Source organism: Egretta garzetta, unplaced genomic scaffold (assembly GCF_000687185.1).
Source record: "Egretta garzetta isolate BGI_Z169 unplaced genomic scaffold, ASM68718v1 scaffold50, whole genome shotgun sequence".
In the NCBI taxonomy this organism is placed as follows: domain Eukaryota; kingdom Metazoa; phylum Chordata; class Aves; order Pelecaniformes; family Ardeidae; genus Egretta; species Egretta garzetta.
The window spans coordinates 4,329,141-4,343,747 of NW_009258613.1; the positions used below are offsets into that span (position 1 = coordinate 4,329,141).

Consider the following 14,607-nt stretch of genomic DNA (forward strand, 5'->3'; position numbering starts at 1 on the left):
CATTAATATATTTTACACATACATCTCTCTATAGATACTTCTCCAACACCTGTTACCTATCTAGCCTTGCACTTGATAGACTTTTACATATTGCTCAGCAAAGAGAAATATATAATTCCACAGAGCTTAAGCGCACGCAGAGATGTGTGCTATTTCCCCTTAAAGTAAGATTTAATCAATGCTGTGCCACCTCAACCCTGACCAGATGATCAGTCAACACCGCTCTGAGTAATATCTTGGAAAGTCTGAGCCTACAGACAATTACAGACCACTTAATCACAAAATTTAATCAAGATAATAATTAGGCACTGCATCCTGTTTAATGCACAAGGATGTGAGCCCTCCAGCTCCTGCTGCCAGATCGGAACTGAGCACAGGAATGGGGGAAAGAATCAGCAAAGTCTATATCTTCGGTGATAGATGAGAAACTAAACTCAAACAGCTTGCCAAATCCTTAAGAACTCCAGCACTTTGTGCCAGTCGAAAACTCAACTCTACAAGATTCTTTCAAAGATCTATTCCTTCAGAAGACCAACTTATTATTTTTTATTTGACTAGGCTTGAGAGATAAAGCTCAGGGTCCTGGCATAAGAGGTGCTCTACTGATGCTTAGTAAGCACTTCTTGCTCAGATAAACCTTGCCCTGGAGAATGGACAAGGCTGGGAAGGAAAACCTCTGTTAAGTGACTTTTTCAATGTCAAAATGAAGGATATAAATCTGTCAGTCATCTTAGCCCCTGTACTACACCGCCTCTGTTGGGTCAGCTTTGTAGGTCTAAGCGAAGAGTTACAAGTTAATAAATTTTTTGAAGTACCTCATATTTACCGTAAGATAAGCAAAGTCACTTTCTAGGATAGATGTTATTAAGGGGATTTTTCCATATTTTCCTCTGACTTCAAAGTGCTGTGTGAGTGTCCTTGTTAGAGCCGAGTGACATCCACACATCACTGAGCTGGAGAAAGAGTGGCAGCAGCAATGCATTTGTAAACATTAAAAAGCCCGGAAGCGCAGAGGTTTGGAATAAAGAGAGGCGGGGTGTAGCAAAAGCACTTGATGACCCAGGACGTCACTTCCATTTCTAAATTCTACCAAACCCTCTGGGCTAAAAATAGGATGAAAAGTAGGTTTTCTTTTCTTTCTTTAAACCAGTGCTATGTAATAGGTTGAGAGGGTCACGAGTAATTAGAGGGTCATGAGTGACTCTATATCCTCTGCCTGTGCGGAAAGAATGCATCCGGGACAGGGTGCTAAACATGGCCTTGACTTCAGGGCAAGAATGGGCATGTTTTAAAGATCTATTGGCTGGCTTTATTTATATTAAAGATCATGTTAGTCAGGATGATTGGAAATCAGGTGCTACGTCATTTGAAGCAACAGCCCAGTGTTACCTACAATGCTGTCTTTTCTTCTGTCTACACATGGTTTGCTGTGGAAGGAAGAGGGGTAGAAAAACCTACAGAAGGTGCACACCTTCATCCACACCAAGACTCCACTTCTCCCGTTGCGCTGCTGGGACCAGTTTGCACCAGCTGGGGGTACTGGCTAATATTTTAAGTTCAAAAAAGTGCGTAGCTTTTCTTAGGGGCCAGCAGAAAACCAACTCTACAGACCGATGAGCAAGTGAAATCCTTTCTTTACACATGAGATAAAAAAAAAAAAAGCAAAGCTGAATGATGGTAACATTTCAATCTTCAGAGCCGCAGTTAGCTGCAACGAATCTCTTTTGTAAATTCAGTGTCTTGAGCTGCAAATACTTATCAAGAGTGTTATTATCGGCCATTGTGAGCCTGCGAACAAGAATTCCCACTGTATTTTAATGGCTGCTGGCCATATCCATAAAAAAGGGAACTCTAACAGACATACAGTTATCATTGTTCAAATTTTAATGAATATATGGCACTCCCATTCATTATTTAAGTGACATTCAGATGCAGTTTCAGTCAAAGCTGCCTCTTCATAAATGTTATTAGCTACAAATGCGCCTTTAATAAAATATTACACTGCGTAAAAATAAAGTGTTGTCCTGATAATCAAAGGAAAACGAATGGAAGGAACTAAAATCCACAGTGTTACAGTCTGAACTCCTTATTCACTCAAAAACCTCTTTGATTGTAATGGGCAATTTCTCAGAGCCCAGCATGGGAACACGGGGGGTCAGGCCCACCAGGCACACACAAAGACACAAGAAATACCTTCTCCAAGCTCTTGGGGCTGACATGCAGACTGCTACTGGATTATTTGAGTCCGAACAGGTCTATCTGTGGTCAGTTTGACCACAACTCAATAATACTGCCTGCAAATCCAATATACATGGCCCTCTGGACAGCTTTACGTTCATTATCCAACTGTTTGGACCGCATACTTTGGAAAACACTCCGTAAATGAGCGTTCGGGCTGTTGAATGTGGCTCAATGTGGTTAAGGCTCTGCTTTCCTCACGGGTGCTTGTATTTTTTGATAAACTTGTGTGATGAGGTATCTCAGGTTAGGCACTCAGAACTGAAACCTCCTAAATCTAATCAGGTTGCAAACACTGGCCCCTGACTGCTTGCTATCCAAGCCAGGAAGCAGCTATTTATTTTCTCTAAATTAATCCCAGCTCAGCAAGACACTTAAGCGCACATCTAACTTTATAAAGACAGAGTGGGTTTCCCACTCACTTAAATAATGCAGATGCAAATACTCTGCTGAATCAGGTCTATAAAAATCCAATAGCAGTCAGTAATAAATACTGTGCCATAGAAGAGCAATGTCTGCTCGGCAGCCAGGGGGCTGGAGCGCCGGGCTGGGATCTGTAATGCAGCGTCCTTGCTGGTGCCGCGGGATTGCCTCCGCTGCCCCGCATCCCGCTCCGCGCCCCAGGCCGAGAGCCACACAGCTCCTCCTCCTCCTCTCTCTGCCTGGGAAGAAGATGTCTCTATGTGGGAAGTATCTATTATGCAAGATTTATCCTGGGTTTCCCTGCCCCGCTCTTCTTGCTGTGCGCTTGAGATGAAAACACTCTCAGCGCCTAGGCTGGGTGTCTGAAGCAGGAGGGGCAGAAGCAGAGGTGCTTTATTTGCCAGAGCAGAAGGCTCTTCTTCTGTAGCAACTTTGGATGAAATCGGTTTTATTTCTACCAGGATAAAAGAGCAAACCGACACTTCTCTGGAGTTGGGAACCTGCCCCCACTAGCAGTATATATGGAGCATGCTGAAGATGAAGGCAAAACCTGTCCCTGCTAAACTTGGTCAGCTCTGACAGACTCTGCTCCAGGATACGCTCAGAGAGATGACAAGAGGAGACTAAAAAGGATGCCAGAGTGCAAACTCGTGCATTTAACCTGTCCTGGTTAGCAGCCCAGACTGGCACCTAAACTCTGCAGGGACTTTGTCTTAAAGGAAAAAAAAAGAAGTTATTATTAATAATAATAATAGAAGAAGTAGTAGGAGGAGTAGTAATAGTAGTAGTAATAATGTTGCCAGAGGTACCTGGGGTGACGGTCCCTACACATTGCGTCTTGGCAGGAGTGAGTATTCGCTATCTATCTCATGGCTGCACACAACAGGCACTCAAAAATCAGGCATTCCTCTGCCTGTGCTTCCTTGGGGTCTCCAGATTGCATGTGTTGTGCCCAACACATGTGGACACGACAGGCTTTTGCAGAAAAGTCAGCCACAAGCATCAGTTTTGTTGAGGAGACTGAAGGACACCCTCCATTCCCACCGCAGAGTGTGCTGCTCAGGATCTCACCTGCAGGATGAATAATTTGTGCCCTGAAAGAAGACGGCCAGTACTGCTTGTTGGTTTTTTTTAATCTGGGGGGGGGGGAGGAAGAGCTTGGGAGGTACTTTTGGGTGAAGGTGCAAGGTGAGTAAGGCCCTCAAAAAGGCATGACTTCATCATGCACATACAGGTCCTGTGGCTGATCTGGCCCTGACTGATGTACGGTATTTAAATGATACTTAGGTGGCTGAAAGAAAAAAACCAAAACAACCCCCTAACATTAGCCAATTTAGTAGCTTTATGAGATGGACCATCAGCATCAAGAAAGAAGGGGCCATAGAGAGATGCTCCAGTAAACCTGGACTGATTCAGCCATTACTGATGCATATTCATCCCAGAGAAACACACCAGTTTTTCTATGCATCAATGATTTTTTTTCCTACACTTCGGCTAAGCCCTTCGCAGATACCCACTGGGGTATCCTGAAGGTTCGACTTTGTAAAGACGTTGCAGTGGGAGGTGGTTACCCTCCAGCCTGGGTGTTATCTGTCACTGTTGTCATTTTAAAAGGCAATCGTGAGAAGACATCTCACCCAGGCTGCAAGGAGCAGCATCTTAATCGTGAAACCCTTTCTGTTCTGCAGTAGTATTTCAGTGGAGCTGGAGGTAAGAGGCACCCACTCCACTCCAGCTCCTTGTGTAGAGTTAATACACTCTCCAAATTTATAAGCAAGGCAATTTCTTAGTGCCTTCGCTTTCAGTTTCTCATGCTTTAAAAACTAAAATTACAGCATTATTAGGGGCCAAGGTCAGCTCTATAGCCAGCCAACTAGCTGGCAATGCCTCCACCTGAAACAAAGAGACTCCAAAATAAACTTTTTTAATGAGAAGGATGGCAAAAAGCCAAGCAGAAGTTGTAGAGGATACCTCATTAAAGAAATTGATAAACCCAAGTCAGGTCAATCTGTTTAAGTAACTCAGTGGCTTCAGTCAGATAGGAATAGATCTGTTTAATTTGCCTTCAGAAAAGCAGCAGCACAGTGGGAGCGGAGGAGGAGACCTCGTAAGGAGCCATAAGCTTTCCATAAAAGTTGTTAATCATGCGGGAAGTCGCATCTGTGGTTTACTCGCTTGGAAGAGAGACATCTCACACAAAGTGAGCTGAGGCAGTTGTAGGCAGAGAGAGCAGCGCACACGAGGAGCCGATCTGTGACAGGACAAGGGGTAAGGGTTTTAAACTAAAACAGGGTAGGTTTAGACTGGATATAAGGAAGAGATTCTTTACAATGAGGGTGGTGAAACACTGGAACGGGTTGCCCAGAGAATTAGTGGAGGCCCCATCCCTGGAAACATTCAAGACCAGGTTGGACGGGGCTCTGAGCAACCTGATCTGGTTAAAGGTGTCCCTGCTCACTGCAGGGGGGTTGGACTAGATGACCTCTAGGGGTCCCTTCCAACCCAAAACATTCTATGATTCTGTGATTCTATGATCTGCATTTGGCAGCCTGTGCTAATACCGTGGGATCCTCCCTGCACAGCCACAGCCTGCACGGGGAACACTGGGCCAACCAAAAGAGCCTGTCTGGCAAATGTAAAAAATTACATTTAAGGCATGAGCCAGAACCTGATTTCTTTTTACACCTTTGCAGCCCATGAAAAAAACAGGAACAAATGAGATGATTTTCTGCTGGAACAAAAACCTCAGAATATGGTTCTTGTTTTGAAAGTCAAACCCAGGGGCCCCAAATGGGAAAACAAATTCTTGCCGTTCGAAAAGATTGTGCTGAGAACCAAGCGGCACTGCCGGGCCTCCATCAGGATGTCCGCTCTGCTTACACTTGTCCGTGCTGATGGCAGGGTTATCACTTACTTCAGGATTTCCGTAACGCTGAGAACAGCACAGCCAGCACTGTGCTGTGCATCCAGGCTGCCGGCTGCCAGCAGCCAAACAGCATCTTGCTAATGATTGCTGCTTACAGGGCACGGTATCAGCAGTAATTAGCAAACCGCTGCTAAGCTCAGAGACCTCATTTGCAGGTAGCCGGGTGACCCCACTGATATGACTCTGGGGCTTATTTCATCACAGAGCAGAAAAATAATGCCTTTAAGTAATTGCATGGCTCGGTAATAGGTAAATAAGAACTCTGCTTCCAAAAAATTAAAATAAACCTAACTTTGGTTTTATTGGGCAGATCTCAGCAGCAACCCAATAGGAGGTTTTGTCATGCTTGGACTTAATCTACCTTTTGGAGATGACGTATCATAAATTATCATAATGATTAAGAGCCAAACACAGCATAAATGGAGTCCCTGTCACCCAGGCTTCAAGCAAACATTAAGCTTTATAATGTATGAGCGTACACAGTAATGAATAAGTATGTCTCTCGCAGGCTTTTGTTCCTTGCAGGCATACTCTGAGGGGTCTGGCGCATGCCAGCAGCTCCAACCATTAAACACCCTGCAGTCGGGCCTCAGAAATCACGAGGTTTTGAATTCTTTGAATAGACCTTCTGGTCTCAGCACTGGGAATCACAGCTCAAAGCTTCTCCTGCTAAAAGGAAACTTAAAATATGAAGGGAGAGACTCCCATGTTCCTACCCAACCTGAAAAGGGGGCATTTTGGTGAAACACCGTTAAGATAACAAAGACAACATCATTTATCTTATCAACAGAGCAACAGTCCACAAGACTAAAGCCTGCAGTTCCAAGGTTAAAGTGAAACCCATTTGTCAGGAACCCAGTAGAGTATTTTTTACCCTGGGAAATGGTACTACATCCCAACTGAAGGCTCTCCTGATTTTCCTAAAGGGGCCATGTTAGACAAGTATTTCACCAGGGATGTGGGGATCCCAGGAGTCCTGGCCATCTCTTGCTGCACCAACATCCCCTGCCCTACTCATGGCATAGAATCATAGAATCATAAATGGCTTGGGTTGGAAGGGACCTTAAAGATCACCCAGTTCCACCCCCCCTGCCATGGGCAGGGACACCTTCCACTAGACCAGGCTGCTCAAAGCCCCATCCAACCTGGCCTTGAACACATAACAAGGACCCTCCAATACCCCACCGCACGCACAAAAGCTGTCCCCTTTGGGATGAAAGGAGGCAAACCCAGGAGCTGCACAGGTTGGAGGGATGAGGATATTTTAGCCAGGATTTTGGCTGGATGATTACTAAACACCATTAAGCTGCTGTCCTCTGGCCGGGTTTGTTGGTGACTCTAGCAAAGCAAGCGCAGAGAGCTGAGTACCTGCCAAGCCTGTACAGAGCAGTTGTGCCAAATGGGGAAAAAAAAAAAAAAAAAAAGCCTGTGCAAAATCAGAAGGAAGCCAAACACTTGTTTTCTCTTATACCTGCAAAACTGAAGCTAACTTCCCTTTTGTCTCAATGGAAAACCTGCAAATGCCGAGCCTTGGGAAAAAACCACCCCCTGCACTGTGAATACTTAAAGCGGATGTTTAAAAATCCCATCCCCATGCCAAACTTCAGTTCCTGAAGTTGAGCTTATTTTGATTCACCTTCTCCTAGCAACTTGCAGCTCCTCTTCTAGGGGATATGAATGGTAAAGCAATGAGAAGGGGGGAAAGCAAACCTGACAAATGCCCACGTCCCTGAGAGAGCCAGCTCCAAGCAGGCGGAAAATCGCATCTCAAGAGCGGCGAAAGATGGGTGATCTGGACGTGCAGAGAGCCTGGGTTAGTCAAATGACTTTTTTAGGGCTTTGTGCCAGAATGAAGCAGAATGAAACAGAGATAATCTGCTGAAAGAATTCATCATACAGCAGGGGAACAGCCAGATGCTTCCTGTGCATGACATTTCAGGGTAGTACAGGATACATATCAGGACATGTCATCAGCAGCAGGTCAGATGGGGGAAAAAAAAAAAAAATATTTTGAATATGACAATGCAAAATCAGAACTACCGGACAAATGATTTGTGCTGGGAAGCTGTCAGTCCCTGAGGTCTGGCATTGAGAAACACCAGCGGACGGAGCACCAGAGAGCCATCCCCAGCGCAAGGCTGAACGTGGGCAGACAGCAACGTGAGGGACTGTGCAAAACCAGATACTCATGAATGGTTCAGCACAAGCGTCACTGTGAAGCAGACTTCGCATTCCCAGCAACCTGAAATGCAACTTTTGATTGAAAAGCTATCAAAATTCAAAAACAAAAAAGAGAAATCAGCCTGCTAAGATGGCAGATAGTAGAGGTGGGTTTGTTTGGTTTTCTGGAAGCATCTGTATTTTGAAAGTCTAAGGATCATCCATCACTGTCATTTTAGACCTCAAAAGAACTGCCTGCAACTTAGTTGTTTGGTTTGGGTTTTTTTTTACATATTTCCTTAAATGTCCAAAATTAGGTAATTAAGCAAATAGTGCCTCTAGCAGACATTTGGGCTTTCTGTGGTCAGACTTTCCAGTTACATCATGTGCTCTTTGGCAACATCTTTCCTTGCTTCCAAGTATTTCCATGTCTCAGAAGACTTTAGATCACATCATATCTAAGGCTATAGCTGTCCAGCTAGTCACAAATACTCAAAATATTATAAGCTGAGCACACAGACAGACACCGAGTGGAGCGCCAGGCAGCCAAGGTGTGATGCAGCATTACAATCCAAAATCTTCTGAATGAGAACCACATCCCACAGCTCCATTTGCAGTAAAAGTGGTCCTTTTACTTCTCTACAGAATGATCAATATTTTTAGCTTCTTTTTCTTACATATTTAGTTACTAGCAGAGAGCAGAAATGATGTTTCTCTACTAAAGAAATTTAACTTCTGCATCCCCCATGCTTTCTTGAGAAAAGCCAATAAAAGCACTTTTTTGCAATGATAGTGAACACGTGTAAGAGCAATGGAGCTATGAAATTAAAGGCAAAGGTGTTGTAATAGCAACGGTGACTTGCATACGCAGCAGAGCAATCCTACTGAAAAAAAGAGCTCATGAATCCTCTGCTACAAAGCATTAGACAAAAGCATCACTGTGAACAAAGGGAAATTGCTACAGAAATTACAACTGATCAGACGTTTGTGCTGGAGAAATTCCTTCCCCAGATTAGCAGCAGCAATTAGTGCTTCAGAAGACAACCACCAGAAAGTTGTGAGAGGCTCTTTAAGATAACAAAAGCCATCTCCTCCTCAACCTTTTGGAGACAATACAGCCCAAAGCATGAGATTCAATGTCTGCCATATCAGAAACCCTGTTTTTCTGGCTTACTACAAACTGCAGCGGAGCGGCAAGTTTCAGGGTCAACTAGACTTTGACAAAGCAGCAATGCCTCACTGGAACTTAAATGTTGCTATTCTTTCATTTCAGAAAAAAAAAATGCTCACGTTTGCCCTGTGGCAGAGGGCTCACAGCATCCCTTCAAACAGGGGGCAAGGCCAAGTCTTAAATACTTGAGGAAGCTGTGTAGTAAGCTTTTATGAAAAAGAGTCTGGGTCCTGGGGTCTGCAGGGCAGCTCTGAGTCAATCAGACCAGCAGTATTTTAGGATATAGGAGCAGATCCTATTAATCTTGGACCATAAAGAAGCTTCTCCATCTCTTGCACGTTCATCTACAAGGGACACCACTTATGTGCTGACTGTTTTTTCAATAGATAACACCTATATACATATATATATATATATATATGTTTGGGTTTTTTTTTAAAATGGCATAAAAGAAGCAGGTAGACCGAGCTCTCACTGACTCTCAGTAAGGTGCAGACAACTCAGTGCTGTTTGGGCTCTGAAAGCCCAAATCCATTTACCTGACTGGCACAGCCTTGGGGCTTCAATTCTCCACTGGATAAGAAAATCACAAAACCAGCGTTAGCTCACTCAGTTTAGACAGCCCAGCCTCTACCCTATGGCACTTGCATCCCTAGCAAAGAGGTTAATGGGATCTAACTCCTAGCCATGCCAAAGCAGGACCCATCTGATCCAACTTTACATCTCAACTCCTGAGCAACTCATCAAGGCTTCCTTAAATGTCAACACGGATGACGTCCCACTTCCAGAGCCTGTTTTTAAGATGTTTCCTCTAAAATGAAACAAATCACATGCTAAAGTACCTATTTCTCTTTGTGACCTATAAAAGGAGGCCAGATAACCAGCTCTGACAGCAGTGCATGCATCGCAGGTGCTTGCACTTCCTTGGATGCATCCCACACTGATCTCCTCCACTCTAAGCAAAGTCCCAAGACAGGAAAATGCTCTCTGCTCCAGAAGGAGCACGAACTGTTTCCCCCCCTCCCCGTGCCTGTTCTCCATACACTCCCTCTCATTTCATAAGGCAAGCAGCTTCCTCCTGATTAAAAGAAACTGGAGTAGTATTAAAAGAAAACAAAGCTCCAGTTCCCTTGGCGACACCAGAGAACGTATTTCCTTCTGCAAGGTCATTTCTAAATTATGAGGTCGCAGCAGCATATTATTCCCAGTATCGATTCTGCCAATAGCCCTGTCAGTCAGCAGCACTGGGAGGGGCAGGTGGAGTGGTGGAGCAGGAGTCTTGCCCATGAGAGCCACACGTGTGCTAGACCTGGAGAGATACATGGAAACCAAGCCCTATCCTCAGCGCTGAAGGGCTTATCGCCAAACACAAGCATGGATTTCCTTCATTATCTTAGTCATCCTACATGTTTTTGCTCCCTGCTGTACTTCCTAAAGAAATGAGTCAGTTCAGTACTTAAAGGGAGCCTATAGGAAAGATGGGGAAAATCTTTTTAGTAGGGCCAGCTGTGACAGGACAAGGGGCAATGGTTTTAAACTGAAGCAGGGTAGGTTTAGACTGGATATAAGGAAGAAATTCTTTCCAATGAGGGTGGTGAAACACTGGAACGGGTTGCCCAGAGAATTAGTGGAGGCCTCATCCCTGGAAACATTCAAGACCAGGTTGGACGGGGCTCTGAGCAACCTGAGCTAGTTAGCGGTGTCCCTGTTCACTGCAGGGGGGTTGGACTAGATGACCTGTAGGGATCCCTTCCAACCCAAAACATTCTATGATTCTGTGATTCTATGAGTCCCAGAAGCCAGGCTTTTTTTCTAGCTGTTTTCTCGGCTTCTCTGAGCACTGACTCTGCTTGATGGCATCCTCTCACCCCTTTTTGTCCTCACCACCAGCCCAGGATACCTTGGAGGACAGCACTCTCAGTGCTTCCTTATGTGAAAAGCCACAGAAATGAAGAATAAAGACACACCTGGGAACAAAACATACTGGAGCTGCAACAGACGGGAAGCCCTGCAAACTCAAAACCAACCTTCCCTGGCATGGGTACAGCCACCACATCGCCATCCCCCTTCCCAGCGGAAGACCAAGAGGAGACAGAGGTAATACTGCTCCAGGTTTCATCCTGCCAGAGAAGAAAAGACGAGTGTTGTGGTAGTGGCTCCGTCCACTCTCCATCACTGCACGTCAAGTGGGGTATGAGAGTAACATCTCTGAGTAGGTACCAGAGTAATTGCAGTCCATATGGCACCTCAGATCACAGAGTCGCCGTGGCAGCAGTAATTCCTCCGCCCACCAAGATTTTCTGCTTGAAAGGCTGACAACTTTGCAGCTACCTTGGGCCTGGAAGCCCTCCAAACTATGATCCCAAGGGGCACGACTGTGCACCTGGGATGATCCATTCCCGCACCAACGCACCCTTCACTGCTCAAGGGTCATCGTGGATGGATTTCACCTCTGCTTTCACAGGCAGGCAGCCAGCAGCATCACACTTTGATACCCCCTCCAACAATGTTCCACTTCTTTGCCAAGCAGGGCCACCAAATCCCACTGAGGGACACCTACTCTCAACACACTGCCAACCACATGTTGTAATCTGCAACCATGTCTACTACCTATCAAGAGCCATTAATGAGCTGCATTCATTCTTCTCATCTTGTATATTAAGGGTCGGGTTACAAGGTTGTAGCTTACAAAACTGAAACTATTTAGTTAATAGTCTCATACATTGAGAGCTCAGGTACCATAAAATACCTGTGCAGCAAAAGGAAGCACACTTTTATTTTATAAATTGGTGTATTTAGGATCAAGTAAGCATTAAATTCTCGTTTCCCCATCCACAACAGTGGAGTCTCCAGGAATATTACTCTGGCACATTTTAACATCTCATCAGTCATGTTTGCACAACATGGGAGATGAAGAACCCTTAAAGGGAGCAAAAAAGAGCCCATAGTGTTATTTATGCTAACCAGACTCTCCTCATACTGCAAATTTAAAGGTTCTCCATATGTCTTCATTACTTTAAACTTTTGGCATCTGTGACTACCCCACAGAATAAGCCATCTGCAATTCAACTCTTCAACAGTAGATGCCTAAGGATTGTCAATATTTCAGTATATTCAGTGCAGACCCATCCAGCTCTGTTCCAAAAATTTTTAGTGTGATAGCACATTTAAAAAAGGGATAGAAAAGAAATATTAATTACAACCGATGTACAGCAGAGATAGAAATCAAACGCTGTCTTCAATCCAGTGGTCTATCCAAGGTTGATCCCCTTCTGCACACTTTAAAAATAAGCAGAATCTCTCTTTACCTAAAGTCTGCAAACAGGACCCCTTCAAAGGCTGGAATCATAGATTATATCACAGACTTTTGTTGGAACAAAGATAAAATAAATGTTATCTTGTTTCCCTGAAACTGTAGGTCACCCAGTGCTCAGCCTGTGACTATACAGTGGTTAAGAATAAGCTCAGATCAACATTGTCACTGAAACCCATATTTTCAAAGCAGTGGCTATCGCAGCACTGCATGTAGAGGGGCCAAGTGTTACCAGATGTTGTTGGGAAGCGCAGGTGGGAGGGTAGCGATTCAGGCGTGTATCAGCAGAGCGTGTTACAGACATAGTCTAGATATTTCATAAATAACAGAATTCAGTCATCCAGAAGTGGTTTTCCTTGATCCAGGATGGGTAGTTGGACACATATATCCCCTCACCTGCTCCAAGAGGTACCTCTATTCTTCTTCCCTGTATGTTACAAGGCAAGAGAAGTGCTCCCATTTTTCTTATTGCAGTTTGAGACCTCACCATGTAGACCTTGCTAGCTTTTATTTTTCCCACATGTAGTGTAGTTCCCCTTCCCGTTACTATCCACCGACACGTTGTCACTGCAGGGGAAAAAGGAAGAAGGAGGTAATGACACGAAACACAAGGTTTTAACCTGAAGGTTGTTCCTCTCTGGTTGTCTGAGGCTGCTTGAAGCATGAATCCAGTTCTGCTGTTTAAAAAAGGAATTACCCAAGTGACCGACCTCTTGCTGAGAGAGAGACCGCTGCCTTGTTCATCACGAGCCGGCGTTCAGAGCACGCCACTTCTCCCTGCTTACAGCAAGAACCTGATTCCCGCAATTTATTCCTGGGTCTGCTGCAGGTTGCATGGCTTTGGGGAAACTGCAATAAAAACTGGAAGATTTGACAATTTTAAACTGGTGCTTCCCTTCCCAACAGACTCTTCCTGTACAGACTTGTTTAAGTTCAAATGCTGAAGCTGAGATTTTAAACTTGTGCTTACATTTTAAGTCTTGTTCACAGTCATTAGCAGCATTAAATTGGGGGAGAATCTGCTATGAAATTTAGTCATCTGGTACCGTGAAAAAGTGCTGGCATGGACGTTTGATGTTCTAAGAGGGGCTGGTACTCCAAACCAGGAGATACCAGAGCTTTTCAAGTCCTGCTCATTATTTGCTTTGCAATGGCACAGGAAACAGTAAGGGCTTTAATCTGTAAATACTCTTTTTTTCAGGGATCTGGGAATAATCTACAGAACATAGCAGTTGCATTTTTTTTCCTCCATGAAATGCTTCATTAAAGCACTGCTCACTTAATAACAAGTTTGGAGAAGGAAAAAAAAAAAAGAAGTGATGTGTTTTTATGCAAAGCCAAAACTCCTGCATCTCTTTGCTTTAGTTGTGCTACAAACAGCTTCCTTGAGTGGCAGCAGGTTTGCCTTTGCGTAAGAATGCTTCACAGAACAAGAGGGAAAAACGATTCTTAACCACAAGGGAAAAATTAAGAGGAAAAATGCAAGATAAAACTGCCCGATGAGCAGTTAAAGGCTCTGACACCTTGATCTCCGTGCATCAAATAGAATACATCTACTTACATGTAGGCTGTGCCCTTCTCCTAGAAGTACACTCCCCCTTCAGTGCACAGATATCCAACTTCAGATCAAAGCCTTCCCAAGGATTTCTTTCTTTCAGCTACTCCCAGTCACCCTCACTCCTTCCTACACCCCTTGATACATCAGATACAGGGCAGCACTTCGGATTCGAGTTTTAATGCCGTACATCACCGTGATTGATCAGACTTCAGCAAAAAGACTGTGTAATGATAATTTCAGAAAGAGGGAGGATTAATTTTGGTGTGATACTGCTAATCAATCTCCATTTTAAAGTAATTCATTCCAGCAGCTACAAGACTGGCTACACAGACACTACTGCTGCAAGCACGCAGGAACAGTACCACCCAGGTACCTGGCAGCAATGCAAGCTATGGGCTTTCTAACTAAGACAGATTTATGATGGGACTCCTGCCCAGTAACCCCCACTAGTGAGACAGTACTGCTGCAACAGTTTGCCCAGAGAGGTGGTAATGCCCCATCCCTGGAAACCTTCAAGGTCAGGTTGCATGGGGCTCTGAGCAGCCTGATCAAGTTGAAGATGTCCCTGCTCACTGCAGGGCCGTTGGACTAGATGACCTCTAAAGGTCCCTTCCAACCCAAAGCATTCTATGATTCTTCTACTCTGCCAGCCTCCCCGCAAGATCAGAGACAGGGGACTACGCTTACAAGTTAGAGGAGCAGCAAATACAAGAAACACCTAGGGGAGCCACACTGCTCCAGGCAAAACAGGGTGAAATCCTGGCCACAGCGAATTTGGTAAAAGCTGCAGGCAGAGGAAGGAACTCAATAGTCTGATT

General features: G+C 44.6%; 1 protein-coding gene across 3 annotated transcripts in view; it reads right to left on the reverse strand.

The window, feature by feature from the left end:
* The window catches only part of ST3GAL1 (ST3 beta-galactoside alpha-2,3-sialyltransferase 1), a 94,835-nt gene that overhangs the window by 66,386 nt on the left and 13,842 nt on the right, over nt 1-14,607 (reverse strand). Inside the window, exon 1 of one of the 3 annotated variants that reach the window (XM_035903413.1) lies at nt 3,471-3,555. The exons of the other annotated variants lie outside the window; for them this stretch is intronic. The gene's annotated coding sequence lies outside the window, so the exon portion shown is untranslated. Of the gene's footprint in view, nt 1-3,470; nt 3,556-14,607 lie in introns of those variants that run through there. 3 annotated transcript variants of the gene reach the window in all.